The sequence below is a fragment of the Falco rusticolus genome, chromosome 11, assembly GCF_015220075.1.
Source record: "Falco rusticolus isolate bFalRus1 chromosome 11, bFalRus1.pri, whole genome shotgun sequence".
NCBI classification, from domain to species: Eukaryota; Metazoa; Chordata; class Aves; order Falconiformes; family Falconidae; genus Falco; species Falco rusticolus.
In genome coordinates this window covers 7,113,899-7,136,184 of record NC_051197.1, presented here as the reverse complement: position 1 = coordinate 7,136,184, position 22,286 = coordinate 7,113,899, and the positions used below count along the sequence as shown (strand labels likewise).

Below are 22,286 nucleotides of genomic sequence, written 5' to 3'. Positions count from 1 at the left end.
AAGAAGTAGCATGCTACCTCCTGCATAGCATTGCCTGTATCTAAGCTGCATTCATACTGAGAAAATGTGGAGGTAAATGTGCCTAAGGCAACACAATAATGATGTTCATTTTGTATTAGAGACAAAAATGGTATGCGCAACTTGCATTTGTCATCTCATTTCTTTCTGGGTAAGAAATCTGAGAGTTTGGTCTGAGAATGTGAAGACTTCATTCTTAAAAATCCCCACCCTATTTAATTGTCTAACATTTTTTTACTTCATCTGATGCAGAGTAATTGCTCATAATGCAGACCAAAGCATGTCTGTCCCTTTCAATAGCAGCAAACCTGGGACTGGAAGAAATTCTGACTGTACACCAAATCCTCTCTCAAAGCTTAACCTGCCACGTATGGAGTTAAACTACCACTTCGGATATAGAAGCCTTTCCCTCTCAGATGTGAATATGAATCCCAAATATGCATCACAGCCCCACCTCCAATGCAATAAGGCAATTAATAATGCAATTAAGGCAATAAGTAGAAAGAATGAGACTATAAGGAGAATAAGTAGCTGTAAACCTTCAAGCAACCAGGAGTCTGAGTGGCGTGGCCTGGTGTTTGGCCAGCTGAGATATACTCACTGCCTTGGCAGACCTTGGAGCTTGGAAGAAGCCAGATACTTGGGAATGCACCCACCCAGGAAGGGCCTATAGAGAGGAACCATGCTGGCGCACACCGTGTAGCAGATGATCATGGACTATTTTCAGGTGTATTAACTGCATTTTTTGAAGATGGAGTGATCAGATCATTTGTGGGGGAGGGAGTCTAGGTCACTCATGGGAAAACAGAGTGAAAATTTGTGTTAATTATTGACAGAAATTTGGCCTGGGCGGTGGAGAGGGTGATGAAAGGGAGGTGGAAGAGGATGGGGCTGGCATTCTGGGACTCGGGGGGGAAGTCTCTGATTTCTTCCATCCCCTTTCCCTCTGATTCCACTTTTCATTCAGAAGTCATGATTCACCATTGTCTCTTATTATTCTTTCTTCAGTTTATGGATTTAAAGCACCCAGTCATGGAAAATACCTTTTGCATAAATGTCATCTGCTCTGTGGAGAAAAAAACAGGAAGACCATAAAGTTGGAGCATACCTATGCCAGCCTTAGTAGTGAGTAACATGCAAGTGATTTCCTTCAAATTTTGAGGAGGTTTTGGGTTTGTGGTTTTGGCTTTGATTCTTCACTTTGCTGTTGAGTTGCACATTAATGAGTGGCAGTTGGAATAAAGATCCCTCCAGTACATTACAACTGGAGAGCTTGTTCTGCTTGAGGAAAATAATGTTCCTTGCAAGTTATCAGCAGACAATGTTTCATATTTATCATCTTGGCAACAGTAAGTGATACGAGGAGCTGAAGAGTCCTCAGTGGTAGCAGTAACATTTCTATAAAGTAAATTTCTGACTTCTTCAGAATACCACAATATCTTAAATAATAATAAAAAAGAAGTGGTTGTATTGAGCAGTCACTCTGTAGTGTTAGACAGAGTATGTGGAATAATACTTTAACTTGCCAGGTAACTTAATTATTGGTCAGCCAAAAATAAAATCATCACAGAACATGATGCTTTGTGCAGCTGCTTGCATGTCTTTTTGTAATAGTATGAGGAAGTATAAAATACTCCAGGACAGAGAATAATGAAAGTGCAGAACTCTGTTTCAGTGATATAATGGGACGAAGTTAAATCTGGAAGTTACACTCAGGGAATTCAAACACCCATAGAAGGAATTCACTGGCAGATCATCGGGCTGTATCTGAACAGTGCTCAGCATCCGTTGCTAATCCCACACAGTAACATACAGGAAAAGGGAAGTAGAGGAGTAACAGGCATGCACAGTAGGAAAGGATGGAGTCAGAAAGGAATCTTTCTACAGCATATATCAGATAATAGAAAGCCTGTGGAAGGCATTGGTCTGTCTGGTTATTTACACTAGGGATAAAGTCTGTTACATTGTGTCGGTATGTCCTGTCAAGGACACTGAGCAGTAGACAGCCAGGTCCAGCTCTGTCATAATCTGCAAAACATTCTGTTGCTCAGGCTTGCCTGAGACAAAGTTGTGAGGCACTATACCAGCCAGGTACACCATCAGTTTTCAAGTGCTATTTGAAAAGCACAGAAAGAAAGAAGAAAAGAAAGACCAGGTGAAGCAAAAAGAGTCTCCACCCAGGACTTACTGATCAAGAGGGGATGCAGATGTGCCGCTGTAGTAGAAGAATTCAGCGCAGGTTGCTTTCTTGTTATCCTGCAACTGCCAAAGCTCACACTATCGTACTCAACAATGCTTGCATTACAGTCACCCGTGTGACTTGCTTTTAATGGCAGATCACATGACAGCATGACACATTGTCAGGTGTTCACATCCAAACGTTCACACACTTCTGTACTTTTCCTAGTGTCTAATGTGGCAACAGAAATGTAAGAGAAAGATTTGGGAAAGTTAGTTTTAGCCTTACAGATTTCAAATTCTTCCTTGTTTCTGCCTAAGGAGGGAACAGTGTTTGTGCAGATTTTGTGTCTCACAGCATAAGATGATTCAGGGAAAAGTATTGGGAGTTTTGGCTTCTGTCTCATACCTCCTCTTCATTTACACTTTTCTAATTTTTCTTCTCTTTCAGGAACACTTATGTTCAGTTCAGTACCCAGAACTCTGGGGTTTGACTGGAAAATATTGGACTAAACCCTGGTAACTTCCAGAATCTAGGCTCTTCTGAGTTTTTTAAGATACGTCTTGAAGCCAGTTTGGAATATGAATATTTTAGCAAATGTTTGCATGACACACAGGTTTTCCAGTCTAATGACTGGGAAGAATAGGATCCCACAGTATCAGAGACACATAACATCCTTTTATAGAACGAGCTTTTAGGAGGCAGGAATGCTGTAAATGCTGAAGAAAGGAGCTGGAAGGAAATACCCAGGAGCCTACATTTCTCTGGCAGTTAAGGAGCAGACTTAACATACTGTTAAGCATAAACTGAGCTTGAGAATTAGATCAATGGTTATCCATGATTTTCTGCTAATAGGAACAACACGTTTAAAAATAATAGTATCTCGTAATAAAGCAAAAATATCATCACAATCCTTGTTTCTTATTTTAGCATAAGGAAATAGAATAGTTTCATTGTGCAGTTACATTATTAGAAGCAGTTAAATGTCATCTTATTTCTCTATAGAATATAATTAATACATGTGAATATACCAAAAATGTTGTTGGATCTTGTACTAGTTTCATCTTCAAAACACAAGAACTTGAGACATAGAAACCTTGAAACCCTAAGTAGCCACTAGCTCTCGGTGTTAGCATTTTTACAGAATATCACTTGTTTACATCAAGTTGATCACTTCTCACCTCACTGCTGCTGCTGTGACTGCAGTTCCCAGGAGCTCTAAACATCGTATTCTGAAGCCTAAGAGTGCTGTAAGCATTTCTTAGACTTCTGCTATGTTGATTCTGTGCCCTTTCCCACACTTAGGAATGCTTAGCTCCATAAGGAGATGCTGAGCTTCATGGCTATGGCTAATGGAAGTGCAGAGGCCTCTCAGCATGGAGGAGGATCCCCAGCAGCACAGGGCAGCTTGGTACAATAGCTGTGGATGGGTAGTAAAGAATTAAAATACACACAACATACATGTAGCTGGTAGGTAACCAGGAACTTGGCTGGACAGAGTTAGAAATAGTGCAATGAGGGATTCAAGTAAATGTAGACTTCTGTGATATTGCTATCACAATGGAAAGAATGGATTTTCCTATGGATCCTGTCCACTTACTGCCTTTAGCTGTTTTGAGGGGAGGCAATTGCTCTTCAGCTGCCAAGGCCCTGTAGCTGCAGGTTCCATTTTGTATCTGTTGACTCCCTTTTTGCTGCGTACCTGCATCACTGGCAGATGATCTTTGTAAAGCTGGACCTCCGGGGAATGGTCAGTAAGCAGGTCACTGGTGCCAGAGATCAGGCAAGGTGGTGTGGCAAGAGAGAGCTGTTCTTCCCCAAGCAGCCGCAGCATGCTCCAGCCAGTCACAGACTTGCTGCCTAGTGTGACAAGCAGAGGACTGAACCCTCACTGAATATATGCAGACATTTTTCTTTTCTGTGTACTGAGGCTGAACAGAATACTTAGGACTACCAGGCAAGCATCGCATGCCCCAGCCAAATTAATTTCCTCTGTTTTCCATAGCAGTTTTCAGCAGCAAAAAGTAACGAGAAATTCTTGCTTACTGGTATTTTCAGCTACATCTATTCGGTCTTCCAGAACTGAAAGGTTTAGCTGGATGCTAGAATATCAGGGCAAAAGCGTCCTCATCTGTTAGTGCTCTGAGACCAGCCACACTGGGCTGCTGCTGCCATTGGGAGCTCCTGTTACATTGTCAGACATTTTTTGAGACTGTGTTTAAACTCCTAGGAAAATACACACTTACTCACTCTTGGGCAATGCTGCGTGGCCCTGAGCTTCCCACTTTGTCTCTGTGATTCAACAGTGCTTTTGTCAGGTCACAGCTGTAAGCAGAAGGGGCCTGATGCTGTCCTCATATGCACATTTCTTCAAAAGCTCATCTGTGTGGGTGATGTGGTGGTGGGAAATCAGGGGAGGATAAAGCTCCACTAGTAGCTTGAAAAATGGAATGTGAACGCTTTTAAAAGGTACTTTGTTCTTCTGTGCCCCAGTCTTTTTTAAACAGAAGTGGGTGGACCTAGGTATGCAGTAGTGGTAATGTTTAGTAGTCAAGTACTGTCTGCTCCAAAGTGCTTTGCTCCTGGACCCAATTAGGGTTGCTAAGTGACAACAACCTAATTGTCTCCCATAACTTTGACTAAGCCAAGCATTCACAAGCAAGAAAGTGAAGTGCTAAGGACAATGTAGCTCTCCTGCTGGACATATAACAAACCAGGTTTGGTACTAATCTGTTTTCTAGAGCAGACAAAGGTATTTGTTTGCTGTTCTCCTCTAATAACTTTATTATTCCCAAGAATATTATAGGGAATTGCATTAACTTCTATGGTAATCATAACAGAAAGCAATTATTTTCAGCAAGTAACAATTACTTCACCTTCCCAAATTTGTGACCACACCTGGCCTTAATCCCAGATTTAATAATGAACATTTTTCTGAACACTAAACCGAAACAGAATATATTGCTTGCTTTTTCATGGGGAGGGCTTGCAATTCTGCATGCTAGAGTCTTACCCCCTGCCAAACCTCAAAGACATAAACTGTTATTTTAAAATATCATGATTTTTGTAAGCATCTTGTCGTATTATTAGGGGTGGCTTAGGGCTGCTTTTTATTTGTGATTGCTACTTGGTGTAGGCAAAAATGCAAAACACCTGGCTTAAAAAGCTTGAAGCTGTGTAAATACTGGGACCAGCTTGGTTTCACTTGAGATACTCCACTATGTTTCTGTTATTTTCCTATCTAAGGACTTTAAAGAATGCAGATGTGAATGTAGATTTAGGAGAAAATATTAGGAGAAAACATTACAGGGCAAAATTGTTTGCTCTGTCAACATATGATTGTTACTGTGCAAACTGATCAAATACTGTGGCATTAACAGTACTAAAATGTTATAGAATGCCTCACAAAGGCATTAAATTATGTCTAAAGATCAAATTATTTAATTTAATTCTGTGTATAATAGCTTTCCCCTATGTTCCTTTTGGTTTTTAAGCAAGGCTTGTATTTTACCCGGTACTGCTTCATAAACTGTTTTTTTTTAAATCCACTTGTGCCTGACCTAGATTGAAAATTTTCATTGATAAACAACTAAAGCAGTGTTCAGCTATTCACAGCAGTATTCCTCAACATTGCTAATATTCATTAAACCTGGCAGAATGAGAAATCCCCAAACTACTAATTACCAGGGTGCTGTGCTGTTCACATAAGTAAACTGAAAAACATTCTGTCCTTGCTTTGTAATAGGAAAGATGGATGGCATTTTCTATTCTGTTTGTGCTCTCCAGTGAAAACCAGCACTGGAAAATACCCAGGGGTACTGCTAGCAAGAGATGCTTTCATCTAGCTGGGATGAAAGTGTAGATGAAAGATCAGTAAGAACTGATGCCCTGTTTCTCACCTAGCTTCCACATTCAGAAGTGTTCTTCAGGGACTCCAGGGAAGTACAATCCATAGCTGGAGGCTGGAGTCAGCACAGCAGGCTAAGGAGATGACAAGGAGCTCCCACTAAGTTGGATCACTAAAATCTTCCGTAGGTACTTGGTAGCCCAAGTTCAGTTTGCCATGACACAAGTACATCCCAAATCCGTAAGCTGTGTTTCCCCCTTGTAGTGATTGTATTTTCTCTGGAGAAAGAGCTCTACAATGTCAAATAACGTTGGTATTTTTCACTGCTAGTTATTTCTAGTACAATGATTTGTGGTCCAGGGCCTGATAGCCAGATTAAGAAGATTCCCCATGAGTTTGCTGGCTGAGAACATTTGCCAAGCCCCGAGCAGCACAACACATAAACAGAGCGTTAAAGCCAGATTTGCTTTTAATCTCTGTTTCGCTCTAATGCAATAATTTACATTACCTTGGTATCTAACTAACGGTCTGCCTTTATGAGCAGACATGATCTTACCCCGTGCTTGCTAGAAAAGTACCATCTCCAAACAGTGGGTTAGCAAAGCCCTGACTCTCTGCTGGTAACTGCATTTGCTCAGCTTCGGGACTGTGCCTTCGTAGCCATATGGCTCACAGCCAGCCTGAAACACAGGCTGGGAGAGCTGTGGAGAGAGCTAGAGAAAAGAAAGATGGACCAGTCTTAAGGAAGTTGAAGTTAGGTTTATGAAACAGACTGTAGCCTACTTCTCCAGCAAACCATGTGAATTAAGCACTTTGCTGCATCTCCAGATATCTAAATGTGATTAAATGTCCTGCTTAATGTGAATTAATGTGATTTGAGTCAGAATTCATCTTGCTAGGTGCTTTCTTTAAATAAAATATAACCTAATTATACATGCCAATTATCAGAGAAACTGATCCTCAGCACAACTGAGGGAGAAAAATCCCTCAGCACAACTCAGGAATACAGTCCTAATGGTTTTGTGATTTTGGACAGTACAATGCTGCAAGTTCAGGCACCATGTGATTTTTAAGTGATACAAAAAGTATGTGAACTTGCCGTTGTATGCATGTTGTCTTCCAATACCCATTTTTCAAATAGCTGTTCAGTTTTATGGTTTTGTTTATGTGGCTCAGAAGGGTAAAGGACTGAAATAAAACAGCTTTTCCAACAAAGCCATGTAATTAAAACCTGACACTCAGCCACTAAAGAATTCCCTGGTGGCCAAATGAAAACTGAAGAGTGTTGAGGGATATTAGTGATGTGCTAAGTCATATCTGGCTTCCAAATTAGAGGCAATCAGAATTAGTTGAGAAAAAAAATTGCTTTATTCAAGTAAAATTTTAAAAGATGCTGAATTATTAGTGTGAGGTTAGTCATGGGGGATGTGAAGGACAGCTGGGAATGTGAACTAATTAGCAACCAGATATGTAGATCATGAAAACCAAATTGTTCAACAAAATTGTAGCAATGTTAGGTTTTTTCCTCTTCCCAGACAATTAACAAATTGTATCACCTCTCCATTTTACCGGTGATGAAAAAGCTGAGAAGGTCACATTCTGATGTGCCAAAGGATTGTAAGAGAAGGCGTCCAGTTGAAAGCCTGGGTACTGCCATTACCTCATACACGCTTACCACTGACAGCTGCTCTCCAGTTACCTCCCCGAATACACCAGGCCACTGGCTCTTGGTGCCTAAATTCTCTAGGTTTGCTGGGATGTCCGATCGCCATTGTGGTCGGCATCACTGGGATGAAATAAAGAACTTGAAGCACAAATAATTGGCAAGATACTGTACCTAGTATTGCAGGGCTAGTCAGAGAGTAGGCTACTTTATTCCTGAATTTATTAAAATTAGCTCTAATTAGTAGGATTTTAATGCATCTGCCACATGATTTAAAGGACCATGTGCAGTCCTCCTATGGGACTGAACCAGCACCCTCCAATGATAAGACCAAGCTGTTGCAAGTTATGCTAAAAATGCGACCATCTTCAGCATTGGGCATAAAATTCTTATCCTCTAGGGAAAAGGCACATGAAACTTGCTTATAAAACTGGATGACTAGTGAGTTACATCCACAGGAACTAACATCTGGCTATGATCCTTTCAGATTACCCAGAATCTTAATCGAAGGAGAAGAAAGCATATAATTTCAGTAGTCAAACAGTATAAATAATAATGAAGTAGTTTATCCTTTGAACAAGCTACTTATCCTCAATGTGTATATGTACATTTTGGGCATATGAGAATTTTAAAAATGCTCTAAATGTATATCAAGACCACAAAAGTGATGTCATCTTTATTTATACACTGCAAATGTAATTAACTTTTGCTATTCATATTCTCTGTTCAAGTGAATAAAAAAACCAGCTTAGACTTTTAAAAAGTATAGTATTAGGATAAAGAACAGCAACAGGCATCTTTCTTTTGGCACCATGGGAAAGATGCAATAACTATTTCTTTAAAAAAAAGACATAAATGCTATTAATCTAAACTACCAAGGAGCAGATGAGAAGGCTAGCTAACAAATCATTTATTGTTATATAAAAAAAGCATCCTTTTATGCATATGAGTATCAGTGATACTGGGATAGTTAAGAACACATTAGGAAGCTCAAGAACCAAGTTCACTATTCCAGTTTCTTTAGCATGATTTCAATGACTTTTAATTATTTCATCATGTCCACGTGTTAACTTTGTTATACAATCCTGCTCCCAGTCCCTTCTGGGTCCCCTTGTCTTACCACCTTCTTACTTCTGATGCTTGCACCAGTCACAGTACTTCAGCAGTGTGTCCTCCCTCCCCTCCACCACAGACCCAGGACTGTTTTTCACATTACTCATGAGGCTGGGTAAGAAGGTGATTACTAGATGCTTTGCCACAGTTTGTCTCCCAGGAACTTGCACGGATCTGGGGGAAGACTTCTCTGTACAAGGGCTACACTGACAGTCTCCTGCTCAACCATGTTTGTCCATAGACTTGTTGATTCAGATTTTTGTAATGATTTCCACAAGTTGGCCTGGTGGAGCTGTCAGCCTCAGTGATCTTTTAATTCCCTGTAATTCCTCTTGGATTACTTTTTAAATCACACAGTTCACTGGGAAGCCAGTAAAACACTTGAGCAGTTTTGACTGTCACTGCTCTCCAGCAGAGAACAGCCCTGGCATGCACAGGTGCTGTCTGCCTCCAAGAGAATAAGAGGTAATCATACAATATTCGAGGATAAAAAACCCCTTAAAATATGAACTAGCCTAGTTTTAAGTTTACATTAGCAAAAAACCCACCCAAACCATTGCCCAACTCAAACCCTGCTGTAAAGCAAAATAGTTACAACACAGCAATTATGTGTAATAGGCAGCGTCTCTCCCAGCATCAGATGTGGATTGTAACATATGGCTTTCCATGATGGATTCCTCTGAGAGTCCTGCAAATTAATTGTAGTTAACAACTACTGCTACAATTAGCCTCTTGTTTTTAAAAGACTAGGGTTTTTCTCCTTCATTGCCTAATTGTTAGCAATGATGTTAATTGATAGGACCCCCTTTGAGTTTGCAGTTCTAGTTCAGGTTTGGCATGGATCGTCACAAAAACAGAGCACTAGATAGAAGAGGGTTGCATACGTTTCTCTTTTTAAAAGCAAAAGCCAGTAAAGGGAACAAACAGCCCACAAGTTTCACACTGGTTCCGTGCAGTGTAGGCTGGTGGATCAGAAGATGTTCTTTCAGGCTAGTAACTGAGGAAGGGCAAGGAATAGATAAATGTAAAATTTCCAGCAGTGTGCCTCTGCATGATTCAGTATTAATTTAAAACATCAAAATCGCTGAATTCAGAATGGCTGAATTTCCATCTTGAACCTGTGCAAAGGTTCATTTCAATCCAGCAGCTACTTCAGAGTGCCTGCTACCAGGTGCTTTGCAGGAAGGAGGTTAAAAAAATAGTAGTAGATGGCTAGGAAAGAGTAACAATGTGCCAATGGGGGAAGGAAGTTTCTTTAATCTTCCTGGCTTTGTCCTGAAAGCAAGAATCTTGCTTATGTATTGTAACACCAAGCAGATCTTTTAAAAGCAAAGTAAAACAGATACAGCTTCAAAGGGTAGATTTGTCTACGCTTATTTTAACTATCTAAAAGTTTCAGCTATTTGTCCACACTTCTGGTGTAGCCAATGGAAATGATAGACAGCAACCAGCACTTGCCAATTCATCCCGGCCCCAGAAGAGCTATTTCACCCTGTAGCAACATGTGTTCCTGCCATTTGCTGTTGGAAGGGACCCAGGTGGCTATCTTGGAGCAGAGGCCTGCCTTTCAGATTATTTATAGGCAGGTGAGATGAACCCCAAATGGTAAGACTGCAGTGTGCTTACCGTTAACAATAAGTAAACACTGAAAAGCAGAGAGGTGCGTAAGGATTTTGTCCAACTCTCACAGTTCCCACAGATGTTTATGAAAAAGATAAAATGCAGATCAACTCACACTTTGATAAATATACTGTATGATCCTACATCACTGAAATCAGCAGAAGAACAAACAAGCAAACATCTATTGGTACTGATATGAGTAAGCAAGGATCCAAAATTACTCATCATGAAAGCTGCTGGTAACTGCCTCATGGTGCTCTCCTTGCTCCTACTGTTCTCCAACAAAGCTATCAAACATTTGCGGTGCCAGGAGGGAGGTAGCTGTGGTACATGGGTGCATCTCTAACAGAGTAGCAGGGGGAGGCATTTAACATTTAAACTACAAGCTGTTTGTGACATCCCAGCAGAGCTGTGGGATGGCATCACTGCATGTTAGAGTATAATGAAAATCTGTTGTATAAGGAGGTGCTTCATGCTCAGAAAGGTTGAAATGTTCATACAAACTGTAGATGGCTATTTTAGTGGAACGTGATTCAGACATTGCATTGATTAATTGTTTTTTGCCTAGTCTGAATGGAAGAAATGCACTAAACCATTTTTTCATTACAGAAACCTGTACTAAAAGCAAACAAACAAAGCCCAAACCAGTTACTTTACTAGGAACATGAAAAGTCAAGACAAACTTGCTTTTTAAGAATTGCTATTATCCTTTACCTATGAAGTGTCTCTCATCATACCTGGAAATGTTTTTAACACCCCAGAAGTGTTCAAAGCAGCCAGAAAACAACATCTGCTTTAAGGAATTGTTCTGAAATGTAAAGTGTGTAAAAAGCAATGTAATGGCCTGCTCAAAAAGCGAACATTTTGTCTCCTGACAGTCAGATTCTGACCATATTGATCAGAACAAAACCTTTGGGCGAAACTGGCCTGCTTCACTGAGTTTCTTTTACTAGCTCTTGTCTGTGGCAAATGGACATTTTATTTTATAGCTGCACGTTATACTTATTCTCACTTGCCATCTGCAGTTTTCACTGCTGCTTGTTGGTGATTATTTCTCTTGAAAGGAAAAGATCAGGCAAATTAATGGACAGCATTTGCCGTGAATCCTTCCTCCTCTTCCTTTAGGACATTCCTGAAATGCAAATGATGAGAACAAGAAATGGTTCAATGCTCTTTATGGCAGCTGTCTGTGTCAGGGTTAATTAGACTCCATCAGGTAGCCAGATATTCCTCGAGAGAAAATCTTTGTTATTAATAAACACATCTGGCTTGGATTTTGTAGGACACAGGCTAGTAATATCACAGAATTAAAGATTGGTAGCTGGCATGAGCTTTCTCCCCAGCCAGATTTGACTCTTACATTTACAATGCATTGAGTTTGTCTTTTCTGAAGGCTGAATTCTGACTTGAAGCACAGTCTGGGAGCCAGATTACCTTAGGTCAGAGACTGGACTGGAATGAGGTGGGGGGATCAGCATCCACTGTATAAAATAGTTTATGGACCCTTACTTAAACTATCAATTTGTCTTCAATAATTCACAATCTGAAGCATGCAAATTATTTTCTAAAGCTCCAGAACGGAAGTGGTCATGGGTTTAACATAAAGCCTAATCTAAAACAGGCAGCTTCGTGAACAAGGGTAATCGCATTGCGATGAAATCTGAGCTAATGGAACAGGTTATCACTGTAAAACCTTATTGCTCTGAAGGGCATGTCCACTTCTGCTTTGAAGTCCAGCATCTCCTCACAGATGATGCAGTTCTGTTATAATCCAAAATCCTGGTGTTGTGTAACAGGAAAATTGCATGCAGGAGGAAGCAGCGAGAGTATCAGTGTGAGGGAGAGAGCAGTTAATGCATCCACAGCTTCTCGCCCATGTCTTGCCACCCTCACAGTAAACAATTTCTTCTTTAATCTAAATCTCCCCTCTTTCAGTTTGAAGCCGTTTCCCCTTGTTCTGTCGCTACATGCCCTTGTAAAATGTCCCTCTCCAGGTTTCTTGTAGCCCCCTTTAGGTGCTGGGTGGCTGCTCTAAGGTGTCCTTGGAGCCTTCTCTTCTCCAGGCTGAACAACCCCAACTCTCTCAGCCTGGCTGCACAGGAGAGCTGCTCCAGCCCTCTGATCATCTTCGTGGCCCTTCTCTGGACTCGCTCCAACAGGTCCATGTCCCTCTTATGTTGGGGGCCCCAGAACCAAACACAGCACTTCAGATGGGGTCTCATGTCAGTGGAGTAGAGGGGAGGTACTACCACACTTGTGATGCAGCCCAGGATACGGTTGCCTTGCTGGGCTGTGAGCACACATTGCTGGGCCATGTTGAACTTCTCATCCACCAACACCCCCAAGAACCATATAAGACATCTGTAGTAGATATGGGAAACAAAGCCACGTCATGATTGTCAGGCCTCTGCAAACGTGAAAAGCCTGTATTTCCCTTGGCACACTTTAATACAATTTATACTCTGAAGGATCTTTTTCTTCCTCCAGTGACATGCACCCTGCCCGTTAGGACTGCTTACCTGCCAGTGCTGGCTTGGAGCAGGCAGGTTTTCAGCAGTTTGACCACTCACAGCTGTCTGGCAGCTCCACAGAGCATTCTGAGGAGAGACAAAGCCAAACTTCCCCAAACGGAATCTCATTACAGAGTTTTTAATAATTTTTAAGTGCAGAATTAAGACACCATAGTGCTGTAGCAGAGAGCTTGCCATTACTGCTTCTCAGCAGGGACACAGTAGTGGCTGTGCTCTCTGAGATCAGTACTTCATATTCTCCAGGAGTCTGGCTCTGAAGGCAGGTGCCATTAGCCCCAACAGAACTGCCTCAGAGAGGAGTCCTGGGGGACTTACTTGGAAGAAGTTACTGCCTTTGGGGAGCTGATTTATGCCAGAAAACAGTCTTTTGCATCCCTTTCCTGTTTCCCTTACCTAATGTAATGACCATTTTTATATCTGTGATAATGGACAAAAGGAACTTTCTGCTGGAGAATGCTGTGCATGAGAAACACTATTATTTAAAACCTTCCTGGAGAGCCGGTGTATGCATGTACAGGTACATCGCATTTCAAGCATTCTCTTACTGATAGATCCTTCCTTAGCATTGAGATGTCCCATCTTGGCATGCCCAAAGGGCAAATGTTTTATGCAGGACAAACTCTTCACTGAGTCTCTGCAGTACCCAGAACCATAGGTTGACAGTGAGTGAGAAGGAGTCTTAGGCTTTACTACAGTATTAAATAAAATACTGTAACTTAGTAAAACAGGGGCCCAGTTTGGCCAACTGGAAGGCAAAATCCCTAAATTCCAGGTGCTGTGAGAAGTTGATTTTCTTCCATAATCTTTATTCCTTCCATGGTTGCACACTTTTAATCGGTTTGTTTGGGAGGTGCAACTTGATCCACATAACACCACAGAATTGGTACACCTTGATGTCCTTCAGTTTTGCCATTTTTCAAGTCATCCACTGCACGTTCATCCTGGGAGGAAGCAGCTTTAGCTGGAGGTTGGAAGAGTGGGACAGGAGGGTGTTGTGATGTAGAGAGATGCAGGGAAGAGCTGCTTGTGCAGAGGGCTCAGTCTCTCCAGCCAGCAGTTACGGGGGGATTAGTCCCTTGAGTAAACCCGCTCTTAAATGGCTGTGGGGTTTCCATAGAAGGGTGCTTCAACTCCCTGTCTGCATAAGCTGGAATAAAAGTCACCTCCCCTCAACTGAAGGCTGTGTCCAGCAGGATGCTATTATGAAGTTGTTACTCCTGGAAAAGAAAAGCAAAACAGGTTCCATAGCCTGGTTTTAGTCTCATATGTGTGTTTGATTTCCCAAACTAGGGGGTTTGATTGCAAGAACCTCTGGAAGTTCCCTTTTTCCCTTGCACCTTTGCTGATGTACCCAGCTGGGCACTGATGCATGGTTGAGCAGACAGCAGCCCTGCAACATTTTCATAAGAGAAATGCGGCAATTTTCTATGTCAGACTGTGATACAGCATAAAAAGCCTATTTCTGTTAGACCACTTCAGCTTAAGTATTTGTGCGCTGTTCATGCCAGCCTTATCTAGGAAATAATACTGTGCTGCATCATGAAAAATTCCTAAGTGAAGGCAAGCTGTTCCAAAAGCAAAGGCCAAGGTATTCTGGACAGGTGTAGAAACACAACCACCAGCTGTGCTTTGAGATGGACAAATGAAAAGTCCCAGTGATGCTGGGACTAATCTCAATTCCTGCATCAAAAACCTGTGGAAATGGGGATTAGTTACTATAGTAGTTGCAAAGATGGAGGCAGTTGCAAACCAAGAGGGCTGTGCAGCACCTGGCACTGCTGCAACGTGCTCCGGTTTAGCTCGAGAAGGGTGCATGGCTCTCCCTCAGCTGTTGCAGGAGCAGGGGCTTCTGCAGGCAAATTGGACTCAGAGTTTTCCAGATCAGGACAAAACTCCAAGACAGAGCGTGTCTTGAAGCTGAGAGAGGTACTTTGCACTGCACCGGCTTTGTGTGCTCAAGTGTAAAACGTTGCCAGATCAGCATACTACATTTTACAGATCTACCCTGAAGAGAAACATGATCACATTGTGGGTAGAAGTTGGGCCAATCAAGGGGTTTTTTGTTGGTAATGAAAAAAAAGGGAGGGGGGCAGTCAGCATTTAGGTGAAGGTGGGATAGAGAGAGCAGAGATTGGGTTTCCTGGTGCAGGGGGCTCCTGGGCCTCCTCTTTTTGCCAGGAGCCGTGGGGTGAGGGGATCCACATGCCATGGGTGCTGTGTCCCGTGGGCACTGCACACCTCGGCTCCGTGCTGGTGTGAGCCTGGGAGGTGGAGGGCTCACCTGACTGAAAAGGGTGCGCCGCTGCTCACCTCTGCTCTTACACCCACAGCTACGATGGCATCCGCCAGGCATCTTTTCTGAAATTTGTCTTTGTTCTGGTTTTAACTTTTCTTCCCACCATTTTTCCTCTTCCAGCACAGAGTGTTTCCCGGCACAAAGCTCTAGAGCAGAGCTGTCCCTCCAACTCCTCCATGGCTGTCCTCTCCCACAGCAGCTTCTGAAACAGGAATTCAACTGAAGCAGCAAGTAGGTTTTGCATTCTAAAATCTGGAAACCTTCTGAGTGAATCTTTGCAGATCTCATTTATTTCCTGGGCTTCTTACTATATGTGTGGTTTCCAAAGCACAACTCACATGGAAATGTGCAGCATATTTAATTTGGACATATTCTCAGAGCTTCTTTGCTGCAGACAGAACTTGCTCAAATAAGTAAAGAAATATATTTAATTCTTTGAAACTTAGTGGGTCATTTTCTTAGATACAGACATAACCCCTAGCAAACGTTTGTAATTAGTGGCTCTGTACCAGTCATGTTACCTTTCTCAGTTGTTTTACATCGAGGACAGTTAATTTCTCTGCTTATCTGGTCTGTTTGGTATGTACATGATGTACTAATGAAGAGAGAGAGAACAACAATTATGCTTAGCACTTATACAGCACTTACTCCATTTTGCTGCATAAATATTAACTGATGAATCTTCACAAGAGCCCCAGGGAATAGATTAATACTATTATCTTTCTATTTAGGGTAATAGAAGCAGAAAGATGCAAGACAGTATGAAAAGGAAAAAGAAGTGCATAGATGTACTTTTCTGAGCTTTTTATAGCATATGCAAGAGGCCTGTAGATGTTGTTTATAATTCTGCTTGCAGTTTACATTTAAGTGCAACAGAATATTAAATCTTGCCTTCCTCTGACTTTACTGAGAACTTGACAAACGAGGAGCAAAAACATCTTTAGAAATTAACCGAAAGGTGAGAAAGTTAAACCATCAGCGAGGATTTTTCTTCCAAATGTTTTATTTCAACAGGCATTAAAGACTTGGAAACGGAATTAATATAAATAACTTATCTCAGTTAGGCACCGCTTCCTTGCCGTTCTGCTTTCTTCAGAACTAATCATCCTGCTCCTCCATGCACAGCCCTGCTTCAGAACTTTCTGGGCTGCTTTTGTGTCGGGTGCAGGTGCCCGCACCACAGGTCTTGGACCTGTGTTTTAAACCTAAACTGAGCAAGAAAAAAGGGCCCTGTTTTTGTACAGATGGTAAACACTGGTTGTTCTATCATCCAACCTTTGAAAAACTCTCCAGTACTTCTTCAGTGATATTGAATATATTTAGTTCCAAAGGGCAGAAATTAATCCCTTCAACAATTAAGTTACTTTATTCTCTGATAGCATTACTATACTTGAAGGGACACAATACATAAATGCATGTTATAGCTGGTATTCCTTGAAAGATGCATTTGTCCTTTCAAGACAGAGACATTATGTTCTCAAAATCCATTTTTAACTGAAAAGCCTCCCGCTGCCTACATGCAGGTATAGATGTTTTCTGATTACCACTAATCAAACTTCAAGGTTGCTGCGTTTCCCATTCAAGGGAGAGCAGGATAAACTCATGTTAATGAAAGAGAGGAAGCAGCATTAGTCTTGGGGATTAAAACAGATGGGCTTATCTTGACTTCCACTGAGTTTGCAGAGAGGGAGTAAAAACTGATTTCAGATAAAGCACATTCAATTAGATCTTTTTATACAGGGTATATAATGAAAAATGTGTTTATATACTTAGTGATGTCTACTCTGCAGGTTGAGCTATGAGTGTAACCACATGAGTTTACCTCCTTTTTGTATGAAGGGCGGTGCTGCAGCATCTTGTGGTTTAGCTTGTGAATAGCACAGCTGCACTTGGGGCCAAACACGCAGCAAAGATGTCACCAGAGCTTATTTGCCAAGGCAGCATGTACTAGTGGGTGAAAGAGACCCTGATAAGAGTTTAGAGGCAGTTAACACTAAACCAAAAAGTGCTTCAGCAGGGCAGTGGAGGCAGGCGAGTTCTGACTCAGAAGTACAAATCCTCACTCCTGGGCAGGCTGCTTGCCGTGAGTGACCCCATATTGACAGCAGATGTGGTCCTGGCGTGTTTTCAACAGGCACTGTGGGTATGCCCGGCATCCCAAGCAGGAGGATCTTTGTGAGCCTTGGCCTTGTCCGACAAGCCAGTGCACACCTTGTAGTTCTGCAGCTGCTTTGTCAGTGCACCAGTGAGTGTAAGGGTAATCTGGTGTGTTTTATCAAAGTAGAGGCTTAAAAATTTCATTGGCATATAGGAACCAAAGCTAAAGACAGATCAAAGGAAACAAAGCACATCATCTGTAGTTAGTTGTCCCTGGTTTTAACAAGTTTTTCAGGATTTTCTTCCCAAGTACCACAAGCTATAAGGTAAGCAGGAGTTGAGGCCAGATTCTAGTAACTATTTCCACAGCTCAAAGTGGTGCTGAGGATCCTGCCCTCTGCTGTGATCGTCAGTCCATGTTTGTACTCCAGGTTCCCTGGAGCAGCTACCTGACTACAGAAGATTTTCCTCCCCAGAGTCTTTTCTCTGAGATATTAGCAAATGTACAAATATTGCTTTGACATGGTAGGTAGACCTGCCTTCTTCAAGTCTTCTCTTAACACTTTGCATTCCTTAGTTAAGACATTCCTACTTCTTATCTTTTCAGGGCTGCCATGATACTTCGTAGATCACGTACCATGAGAAACGGCAGTTGTGCTTACACCTTTGTAGCATTGGGGCTTCCAGCTCATTATGAGCTTGGCAGTGAGTCTGCTGGTGATTTTGCTGCTGGTATTAGGTAAGTGCTTTTTCTCAATGTTCCTGTCTCCACCACACTTACTATTAGTCCTGTAGTCCTGCAGCCACAGCCGTTGAAGGTGCAAAACGCAACGTGTGACCAGAGCTGTTTGAGAGTTTCTTGTTTTCAGTAAGAAAATATACCATTTTCTCATGTAGCTACTGCAGCAAACATCACAGTTCACTTCTTTTGGTGGATTTTGCCGTAGAAAAAGGCTTTATAATGAACAGCAGTTTGAGGGAGACTGCAACCATGCAAATCTGCACTCCCTGGCCTCCTGAAGCCAGGGTGGTATGTGCCAGTTTTGGACTCTATGATGTCTGCTGCCTTCTCTGGTGGATTTTTTGCTCGCACCAGTTTAATGCTTCGTATTTTTTGGTTCCTGAAGGAGAACAGTGAAATTGCTTGTAGTGATGTCCCAATAAATTTTCATTCAGTAAAATAAACCACAAGCGATCACGAGACAAAGAGGCTGTTAATGACTCACAATGTTTCTTTTGGTTTGGCGGGTTTTTTTGGTTTGGTTTTTGTTGTTTTTTTTTAACAAGGACACCTGCACAAAGCACTGCACTTAAAATCATTCATTTGATCTGAACTGGCCCCATTCAATTTCCTGGCATTCAGAGGAACCACAAGCCCCATCAATGTAATTTTATTTTCTTAAGTGAGCAAATGCAAGCATGTACTGTGCCAGTATGGTCAAATTGAATCTCACTATATCTTCTGATCACTCTGGACCATTCACAGGAAAAAAAATCTTTATGAATCTTCCTCTTCCTGGCAGTTCCTCCAGGTATTTTTGGGGAAGGTGCCTCCCCAGCAGGGTCTGGAAATCAGCTGTGGGTTTCCACGGGTCAGTAAGGGCAGGTGGATGGGGCTGATCACTTGTGTGAGCCCATCAGCTTTTGAGGGAGAGGCTTAAGGCAGAAACTAACACATGTTAAAAGCCATGGGGTCCTAGCAAGTATGAAGAACATAGTTGTCTCACCCCTTTGCTTTTTAATGGAGATTACTCCCTCTAATATATACGAACGTATTGATTTCTCTTTTGAGTCAACAATAAAATGTGTTTCTGCAGCTTTCCTTTTCATTAGGCTGCATCAATAAATCATGAAGTTGAACTAATGGAAACTATGGTCTGTTAACCCTGGCGCTCTGACTGGGGCCATCAGTCTGTAACGTGCGACGGGGCAGCTCACAGGCGGAGATGCGCCCTAGGAGCACTGCTGTACCTGGGGGGCCCAGAGCAAAGTGGTTAGGAGCTACAGAGATTCTGGCGATGCTTCCTAGGATTTGCTGGAGCCACCAAGCTGGTATTTGGTATTTTAAATTGTAAACTTTGCGACATACGGGATGAAGTGAATATTAATTCAGTTATATATATGACCGAAGTCCTTCTGGAGAGGGTGATACTGCAGTGCTGACCTGACGAGGGCAGCTCAGAGTTTTAATGCAAAGAGGAAATGGCAGATTGTGCAAATGAGACCTGGTGGTTTATGCCTTGGAAATCTAAGAGAATTATGGCAGTGAAAGGCATTTGAGGCCCGCTGCTAGATGAGGTGCTGGGAAGTGGGCTGAGTTGTCTGGTTGCACCAAAAGCCTTTTTACTGAGTTGGGCCCGTGGGTGAATTCTGTTTTCACATGGTCCTCCCTGGGCTTCCTCTGATTTCCTTTGTTGAAATGGGAAGTTTTGGCTGAAAAAAGTATATATTAAGCCATCTTCGCACAGGACAATGTATTCTTCTCTATTCTGTCTCATCAAACATTTAGAGGCACGTTTGCCAGATTAGGGCTGGAAAAACTATGTCAAGCTGCTTAGTCAGATCAACAGCTTTGGCCTCTCTGCTTTCCTTCCCAGGGAGGTGGCAGAGCAGGGCTGCCTGTGCCAGCAATGGACACTCTGCCACGGGCCCTCTTTTCTGGGGAACTGGACCACAGCCATTGGAGTGCTTTCATTTTCAAATAAAAGTATTTAAAATAAAATCAGGATGTCATGCACTTTACAGCACTTCTCCTAGGACAGAAAGTCAAGAAACAAGTTTCCATTAGGTGCCTTTCCTCTAATTCCAGATATTAATCAGATGGCTGGGATTTCTGATGCAGTCTTTGTACTGGCATGAAAACAGCAGTATATCACGTGGCAGGTAAATCTCTTTCCTTACCAATAAATAAATAAAGCAGTTTATTTCTAGCATGTTATTGCAATGACAGCATTAACAATAAAAATCAAGAGCAGTTACTCTTTGACACAGTTAAAAAGTAAGCCTGGACCAATCCTTATCACTAGTATAAGAGGCTACTCTCACTTATTCTGCCTCTCTCTTTCATTGCAATGAACTGCATTTTTACATTGACCCTTTGCTAGTTATCTTTTCTGATACTGAGGAATTGTATCTTGTCTGCACTCTCAAGCATGCTGAAAGGACCGTTGTTCTTCACCTGATGGTAGACAATACCCTACTGTAGTCAACCTGAACTAAATAAACGCTCAAGTTAAGTAGGACTTCCCTTAGACTTCCAGGACTCCTGCATTTGTGCTCCTAGGTTTGTTCTTGCCTGCATGTTGTGCTTTTACTACATTCATTCATTGTATTCATGGTGGTTGAGGAAATCATGAGCTTTCTGGTGGAAAGATCAGTAAACACAGGAAAAAAATTGCGTGCAGCAACCGTGAAGCCTCCAGTAGAGGTTAGACAGGGCAAATAGCTTTCAGATATGATAAATACAGATAATTCTGGCTTGGGACAGAGAAATAGACTGCATAACCACAAGGGTCCTTCTTGCTCATTTTGCCTGGGCTTCTATATAGCACATACATTATTAATATGCATATTAGTGTCCCAGTGTGGTACATTTTAATATCACTCACACTGAAATAAAATTTTATTTCCTCAGGAGACCATTCATACAAAATTACCTTGTGCCATCTGCAACAATGAAGAGTATGACTTTTGCATCTAAATACAATGATGTTTTCATGACAGAAAACTGGTGAGCAGCGGCTGATGTGCTGGAGAGCCGTGCCTGGTGTGAGTGTGTGTCTCTGTGCCCTGAACAAAGCTGGGACATGCTTGAAAGTGGTGCCACTTGAACAAACCAGGAAAAGCAGAACTCCAAGTCCTGGGGCAATCACAGAGGATTGGACTGCTGGGAAATAGGCATATTTGCAAAACAGACAGGGAGAGACTTTGTAGAAATAAAATGGAGAGTTCGATTTGTTTAATAGGAAGATATGAGCTGTCACAGTCTGTACTGGTTGCCTAACTCACTGGACCCACTCGTTGGACCCCCAGCACTTACCTGGCAGTTCTTTGATTCCAGGTTGCCAAAGTGAAAGAGAACTCTTAACAATTTTTGTGCAGCAAGACCCTACAGTTTAACCTCTTTGGCATCTGAAAAGAGAGGTTTCAGCCCTCACATCTTCCCAACAAGAAATGCAAAGCAGGTCACACAGGCTCAGCAAACCGACCTGCTGATCACCTTCCCTCTGTTCTTGAGCTAGGCAGAAACAGTGCAAATTCCTGGAAAACAGCTAAACACTGAATGTAGCTCCTGCACCAATGCCTCCCATGTTCCTCCTCTGCAAGCTGCCTCCTCTATCCTCTGAGCCTTGCTGGTGGGCAAAGCCAGCAGCCCTGCTTACAAAGACGGGATCAATCAGCATGTGTGCTAGGCACATCCCTGAATAATCAGATTTGCTCATATTTGCATCTGGTATAGCCACAACAGAAAACATGGGGGGGGGGGGGAAATCTGTACAGTATAGCCTTTCCGTATTTGTGACTTTCCTCGTTTTCTCCCAATACAGATTCATGGTGTCTGTATTTGTTTTTGCTGTACCACACTATTTGGTGATTGCAGATCATCACAAGTCCTTACCAGGTTCCCAGCTAGCTAGTGTACAGCTCTTCATCTACTCACCACAGTTACTGCCTCGTTTTCTCAGCTTTTGTCTGAGGTTTGATGGTTTCTGTTCATCTGATGGACCCGTATTCTTGCTTCCTTTTCTCCCCTGTCATTACGCTGGTTTCCAGTTTCCATAGAGATTGCAAGCCTCACCTTGTCCTCTAAATCATGGTCCTTTTGTTGCATTTCATGACTGCAGAAGGACATTAGTTTGCTCCAGGCACTTAAGAAGAGAAAAGATGTATTTGATTCCCTCAGAATAACAGTAATTTAAATG

At 42.1% G+C, this 22,286-nt stretch overlaps 1 long non-coding RNA gene across 1 annotated transcript; it reads left to right on the top strand.

Moving 5' to 3' along the window:
- Window positions 1-975: 975 nt before the first annotated feature.
- LOC119155633 lies at window positions 976-20,248 on the top strand. The gene is made up of 4 exons (XR_005106777.1): window positions 976-1,143; window positions 15,388-15,498; window positions 17,972-18,103; window positions 20,174-20,248. It is a non-coding gene; the product is annotated as an uncharacterized LOC119155633 (long non-coding RNA).
- Window positions 20,249-22,286: the final 2,038 nt, after the last annotated feature.